The sequence below is a fragment of the Capsicum annuum genome, chromosome 7 (assembly GCF_002878395.1).
Source record: "Capsicum annuum cultivar UCD-10X-F1 chromosome 7, UCD10Xv1.1, whole genome shotgun sequence".
In the NCBI taxonomy this organism is placed as follows: Eukaryota; Viridiplantae; Streptophyta; class Magnoliopsida; order Solanales; family Solanaceae; genus Capsicum; species Capsicum annuum.
This window is the reverse complement of record NC_061117.1, coordinates 113018205-113026410: the sequence shown is the minus strand read 5'-3', so window position 1 is coordinate 113026410 and position 8206 is coordinate 113018205.

The window sequence follows — 8206 nt, the reverse complement described above, 5'->3', positions numbered from 1 at the left end:
GTGTTGGTACTGGTATTGGTGGTATTAGTATTGGTGTTGATGGTATTGGTATTGGTGTTGGTGGTGTTGGTATTGGTGGTTTTGGTGTTGGTATTGGTGTTGGTATTGGTATTAGTGTTGCTATTGGTGGTGATGGTATTGGTTGTATTGATATTGGTGATGGTGGTGGTGGTTACGTTTGTTGGTTTTGGTATTGGTGGTGGTATGGTGGTGGTATTAGTATTAGTGGTGGTGGTGGTGGTGGTATTGGTGGTGGCGGTGGTGGTGGTGGTGTTAGTAAGACCCCATAAAATTCTCTCGTAGTCTGAGCCTTAAGAGCGTATTCAGTGAAGTGTAAATCCAGGTCTAAAAGGTTGAGAAGTGTCTTCCCAAGAGAAAAATATTTTGAACCATGTATAATTTCCCTAATATCAATTTCATCATGTAAAGCATTGAATAAGCTTTCCATCGATACCAATTTCGTAAAAATCTGGCATCGAACGAGGAAGTTATTTCCATTTTACTGAAAGTAGTCAAAACCGCCCAGGTGCGACAGCTAGGTTGACGGACCGTCGAGCTTACGACAGACCGACGCCCTACCCATCGCAACATAGGCAGTGACTCCCTTTCTTAGCCTAAGTGTGATGGCCAGGACAATGGACCGTCAAGGCTGCGATAGACCATCGCTGGGACCATCGCCGCTGAGGCAGTGTGGCCTCATCCTAGACAACGTACGATGGGCTATCCGGCGGATCATCAGGTTTGCGATAGACCATCGATGAGACCATCGCATCGAGGCAATGTGTTATTTTTCTGACTGATGTGCAACGAATGATCTGACGGATCGTTAGACTATGGGACGGACCGTCGCTTCGACCATTGCTTCAACCGTTGCAGCCCCAGTTCTGTAATTTTAACTCGATTTTAAAAGGACTTTTTGGTCTTTTTCCCACTCTTTTCAGCCCCTATTTATATCCAATCAAGGCTCATAATTTCATTCTTCATCTTTAACATAAAAAACTAGGGTTTCTACAAAATCGAAACCCTTATTTCTTCTTCAAGAAAAATCAAGAGAAATTAAGAAATCAAGAATCTCTCCAAGAGCCTTCAAGAAAGAGTTTCCTAAGGTATGCAGATGTTAATTCTTGGGTCCCTTTTATCCAAGAAACTCAAGAATACTTTTCTAAATTTCAAATATATTATAATTATGAGTTTTCATGATTCATGTGAGTTGAAATTGATGTCCATGTTATTATTGAGTTTTCATTCATATTTGTTTACAAGGATTTCAAGCTTTGACGCTAGTATGTGATATTTATGTGATGTTCATGATAAATCCTCTTCAAGTTGCTTGAGAAGTGATGTGTTCATGTCAATTAACTGTAGAAATTATTAAATAGGCAAAGCATGCTCTCCATATGTTTGATAAAATGATTATATGAAGGAATTAGAGCCATTATAGCATGTTGACTAGAAATCCCCAATTGTGTACAAGCCCATGCATGCCAAGTGTTTGTTGAAAAGCCTTAGTGAGTGAATTGTGGCATGATAGCATTAAATTCCCTAATTATGTGCTCTTTATACATACTAAGTATTTAATGCAAGACCTTGTTAAATGGAGTATGAGACAATAGCATGTCTCCCTATATTATTACATGTTTATGATTCCTAAGTGTTTGAAGAAATGTTTTAATGATTGTGATGGTGAATGAATGTCCATGGTCATGAATGGTTATGTTTTACTTTCACGTTATCGAGTCCTGCGAGTATTTGTACCCGACAATTTAGCTATTGTCTAGAGCCCGTGTTAGTTTTCACGATAATCTCAGTTAATCCACCATTCTTAGAACTCTGTGAGTTACAGAACTCTCAAACAGTTGCAGAACCTGAGAAATCCTAAAAATTTCAATAATCTCAGTAATCTCAATGTCGCTAGTATTGTAGCCTCAGTTCAGTACTCAGCTCAAATCTAGTAGTAATAAGTGTTCAGTTCAGTACTCAGTAGTAGTCAAATGACGAGATTCAGTAGTATTCTATCAGATACGAAACCAAGTGAATTCAGCATAACTCAGTCAGATCAATAGAGAAATATGATCAGTATCAGATTCGGCTCAGTTTAAGTTCAGTTGAGAATCAGTTCAGAGTCTTTTAGTTGGGAGTAGGAGTTAGCACCGAGCGAGTGCAGGGATGGAGACTCCCCATTAGAGAGGCAAAGTCGTTAAGATCAATCTCTGAACTCCAGAACTACGTAGCCAGCGTAGGATGCAGGAGTCACCCGTTAGAAAAAGGCTTGTCACCTATTAGAAAAAGTCTTGAATATTACACTGCCTTAGGCTTTACTTCCTGTGAGGGTCACCCATTAGAGAGGCTTGACCAGAATAGAGGTCTTTACCCGTGGCATGGTATTGATACCCTTCTAGCTGGGGTTACAGGTTGGACACCACCAGTTCAGATTTGGGGCATCTCAGTTAAGTGAGCTCTCCCACAGTTGCTGTTTCAGAATCAGTCTTCAAAGTAGAACTCAGAAATTAGGACTGTCAGATACAGTCACCTATATCAGTAAGGAATTCAGATAGTTTTATTGATTCATGGACCACCCGTTAGATAGGTATGGTCTCACATAAAGTTATTCAGTATCAGTATTATCAGATCTAGAGATCACCCGTTAGATAGGCTTGATCTCAGTCTCAAATTCAGTTGAGTAATCTCATTATTAGATCCAGAGATCACCCGTTAGATAGGCTTGATCATAGTCTTAGATTCAGTTGAGTAATCTCATTACCAGATCCAAAGATCACCTATTAGATAGGATTGATCTTAGCCTCAGATTCAGTTGAGTAATCTCATTATCAGATCCAGAGATCACCCGTTAGATAGGCTTGATCTCAATCTCAGATTCAGTTGAGTAATCTTATTATCAAATCCAGAGATCACCTGTTAGATAGGCTTGATCTCAGTCTCAAATTTAGTTGAGTAATCTCATTACCAGATCTAGAGATCACCCATTAGATAGGCTTGATCTTAGTCTCAGATTTAGTTGAGTAATCTCATTATCAGATCCATAGATCACCCGTTAGATAGGATTGATCTTAGTCTCAGATTTGGTTGAGTATTATTATTATCAGATCTAGAGATCACCCATTAGATAAGCTTGATCTCATTCTCAGATTCAGTTGATTATTCTCATTATCATATTAAGAGATCTTCTACTAGATAGGTTTGATCTCAGATATAATCTCTTCTTATCATTGATAGTAGATTCAAGGATCATCTATTAGAAAGGTTTGATCTCTGATTCAATTAGTTAAGAGTAGCAAACTTAGAGTGCAGTCATTGATGTGAGTAAATTCAGTTAATCTATTTCAGTATCATCAATTTTAGAGATCACTCGCTAGATAAGACTGGTCTCAACTTAGTACTCAGTTATCAATATTAGAAGATTCAGTTGTTCAGTATCTCAGTATTAGTAGTGAGTTCAGATATTAGTATAGTAGAGCTCGAGTTGCAGTATTTTGAGTCACGATGATTTTAGTTATGATTTATGCATTTATGTATGTGTTCTCATTCAGTACTCTCATTGTTACTTAGTTAAGTAATTGTTCATGCATAAGCCCCTGCATTTAGTCGTACCTCATCTTCATACTCGGTACATTCCCGTACTGGCACATTTATGCTATGGTGTTTTATTTGACACCATAGGTTCAGAGGCACGAGATCTAGAGTACCCCTAGCAGCTCAGTCCCTGTCAGTAGCAGTAGACGTAGTAGTGAGTCCTCTTCATTCGAGGATGATCCTTATTTTTTATTATCACATCAGACTTAGTTTATTTTTAGTAAACGGAGTTAGTTGGGGTCATGTCCCATCAACTCCATAGTTCAACAGTTTAGAGGCTTTTTGGACAGATATATCTGCATTCAGTTTTTAGTTTTGTGTATTTTTACATGTTTTGAAACTTATGGCCAATTTTCATATTTATTATCTATATTATGCAGTGCTCAGTTACAGATATCAGTAGAGGGTTAGCTTGTGGTTCTTTGGGATCATGAGTACCATGTGACATTTTGGTTCTAAAAAATTAGGTCATTACAGTGTTGGTATTGGTGGTGTCAGTGTTGGAATTGGTGGTGTTGGTATTGGTGGTGTTGGTAGTTGTAATACCCCACATGTTGGACTAGAATGAAAATCCGTTATTCTTATGCGTGGATGTTTTAAAAGCCTCAAATCCTATATAAATTTAGTGTGTTAATCAATTATGTAGTATGGGAATCTATTTGAGCATGAATTTAGATCATAGAGGTCCCCTAACTCAAGTACAAGTTGAAAGCTTTCCTATCGTTCAAGTTTTAGTGAGCGTCAAAACTTGGGTCAACTTTAATCGACTATAACTCTTTGTATATGATGAATTGGGTGGCTTAATATATATCAAATGAAAGATCTTTAAATTAGATTTCCAACGATACTAATTTCGTCTAAATCCGATATTGGAGCAAAGAGTTATGCCTATTTTACTCCAACATGTCAGGCTGGAAACAGTGTGACGACATTCGTGATAGCCTATCACATATGTGAAGCCCTATCACGAAGGTCGTCAGCCTTAGGTAGAAACCATGTCCTAAGTGATGACATTCGTGATAGCCTATCACATTTGTGACTCCTTATCACAAAGGTCATCAGCCTTAGACAGAAACCAGCCCCTAAGTGACGACATTCGTGATAGCTTATCACATTTGTGATGCCATATCACGAAGGTCATCAGCTATAATTTTCAGCAACTGGGAAATTATTTCATAAGGGTATTTTGGTCTTTTCTTTCACCTTCCACGACTTATAACCCTAAAGAGGCATAATTTTTCCTATTTTTCTTCAGTTAAGCATCTAAAACCCCCTCTCTTATACTCTCAACCACAAGATTAGGGTTTACATCAAACTCATCTCTCAAGAGCAAGATTCAAGCCTTTTTCCAAGATAATCAAGAATTAAGTTTCCCAATCCAAGAACTCTCTAGCAAATCATCAAGGTTTCCTTTCTAAGGTATGCGTAGTGTTCATCTATGGATCCAATCCGTTTATAGAGCTCAAGAACCATGTTTTAAATATTATTTTGTAAACTTTTTGTGGTGATATGAGTATGTACATGTTGACGATTGTTTTTTAAGTTTCAATGTGATGTCTAAAGGTGTTTTCATGGAATATATTTGTTTGTTAATTGAAAACCAAGAACTTTAGGTGGTTTAATATAGTGCAAATATGAAACCCACCTATGCCTTAAAGAATTTATGCAAGGTGTTTGATAAAATGCTTAAGATGGTAGAAATTCATGTTTGTATGGTACTATGATGTCTAAATGACAAGTCTATGTTAGCTATATACTTCAATATGAATTCCATGCTTTTCATGTATTGCTATTGTGATGGTATGAAGCATGTAAGATAATGGAGATATACAATATGTACACGAAATATATCCATGCATTCCCTACTATTTTTAAGATGTTGAATAACTATATGAAATATGATATCCCCTACTTATGATATTATGAATTGTGGACACAAATCTTGTGATCAAGTCATGTTATGTGTGTCAGTTTCCTTCTATCGAGTCCTGGGGGTATTCGTACCCGAAAATATAGCTGTGTGCCTAGAGCCATGTCATGTTATCACGATACTCTCAGTCAAGCCATGAGCTATAGAATTCGGTCAGTCATGTGACTCAGGAAAATCCAGTAACCTCAGTAATCTCAGTAGTTTAGTAATCTCAGTGATCTCAGTACTCAGTAATATCTGTAACCTCAATATTCAAAGTCAATCTTAGTAACTTTAGTACTCTCAACCAGTCCTCAGAACTCAATACATTCTGTCAATCATTGGAATCTAGTAAACTTAGTTTAGCTCCACTAAATAATACCACTAGTATCAGTTTAGTTAATAAGTATCAGTTCAGCTAATCAGTTCAATTCAGTTATTCAGTTCAGCCCAATTATTTAGTTCAGTGTCTTTCAGATTGGAGTAGGATTCAGCATCGAGTAAACCTAGGGATGGGGGCCCACCTGCTAGAATAGGACTGAGATCCCTAGAAGTAATCCCTAAGTTTTAGAACTACGTTGCTAGCGTAGGTATGAGATGTCACCCGTTAGATAGGACTGACATACTCAGGGGTCACCCATTATCATAATTATATGTATAAAACTGATCCCAGGAGTCACCCGCTAGATTAAGACTGACTCCACAGCAGATGTCTTTACTGGTGGCGCGGTACTGACACCCTTCCAGTCAGGGCAGAGATTGGACCCCAGTTAGATTAGCTTGGGGCATGTTGGTTAGATGAACACATCCCGCAGTTTCAGTTACAAAATCAGGGCTTTCAGACACAGTCAACTCAGCTTAGTAGTACAGATTCAGTACTGTTAGATACAGTCAATGCTTATCATTATAAATAGACTTCATGATTACCCATTAGCTAGTACTGATCATAACTATGATTAATCAATATCAAAATCATTAGATTTAAAGATCACCCACTAGATAGGACTGATCTCAGACTAAGTCAAATCATCCTTATTATCAGTATACTCATGATCATCCGCTAGATAGGACTGATCTCAAATTTAGTTACTCCAAGTAGAACAAAACTCAGATATTTCCATCAGAACTTAGACTATTAGATACAGTCACTCAGTATCAGTTACATCAGTTAGGCCGATCATCACAGTTATATTAGTTATATCAGTTTTCTAAACTCATGTATCAGTCATATCAGTTATCAGAATTCATGATATCAGTATTCAACTGTCAGGCACAGTCAACCAGACCAGTTCTTTATAATTTGAACTGTCAAAAATAGTCATTAATCTATTAGTACCTCAGTAACAGTAAAGTCATGTCGCCAGAATTCAGACTCAGTAGTTAGCATCATCACAAGTTCAGTTACAGTTATGTATGCATGTATGTATTCTCACGTTCATATTAGTTAGCATTGTTCATGCATATAACCCTTTGCATTTAGCCTACCTCACTTGTATACTCAGTACGTTCAGACGTACTGGCGCATTTATGCTATGGTGCTCTCTCTTATGTTACACTATAAGTTTAGAGGCACGAGCTCCAGATCAGCAGTAGCATTCCAATGTTCAGAGTTTGCAGTAAGTCCTTCTCATTCGAGGATGATATGATTATTGCTACATTTGATATTCAGTTGCTAGATGGAGTTTGTTGGAGAAATGTTCCTTCAACTCCTTATTCAGTTCAGTTAAAGGCTTTCAGACTAGATGTCAGATTAGATATTCAGATCTCATTATTTTCAATATTTATGACTTATTTTGGTATTGTTATACCTTTTTCAGATATTTTGTTATCAGATGTTTATTCAGTTCGAACCTTATGGCCTTTCATGTCCATGTTTCTATATTTTATGATATATTATGCAGTATATAGGTACAGATATCAGTCATGGGTTAGATTGTGGTCCTTCGGTGTCATGAGCACCGTGTAGAATTTTGGTTCAAAAAATTGGGGTGTTACAAACTTGGTATCAGATCCTAAGGTTTAATAGAGTCCTAGGAAGTCTGAAAGTCGCATATAATAGAGTCTTGTACATGCGTGTGTTATGCACCATACCTATGTGCAGGAGGCTATGAGATGTTTTAGGTACAGTTTCCCTTCTTTCAGTATTCATATCGTGCCAGTGAGAAGTCGGATTTGTATAGCTTGTTTTCTCATCCTTGCATCTATTCATGCTATCCAAAATCTCAAAGAATGTAACTATTTTAAGGTAGAACCTCCTAGTAGTTGCAAGTTCAGTCCATCTCATGCATTAGTTTTAGACTCCCAAAGTTTAGTTATAATCTAGTTTGTAGATGCCCTGTGCATCACTCAGTATCTCCGTAAGGTAAGCGTTCTTAGAGGTACATAGCATCCCAATGGGGAGATACCCCACTTTCTCTTAACGCTTTCATGCCTTAGATCCTTTAATTTCTCCTTGCATAACAAATTCAATATAGAATAAAGGGTACTCATAAGTTAACCTTCAAGTTAGACCTCAGTTGTAAGTCAAGTATTCCGAGGTTCAGTTTAGTTTATGATGTTCAGTCCATATGTCACGTAGCAGAATCAGTCATGTTCTCATGTTTTAGTTCAATCTTAGTGCCTTTACCATTGCATGTTCAGTTGCATGTTCGTGAGTCAGCTCAGTCAAGTATTCACGCATCAGATATACGTGGTCAGCTTATCAGT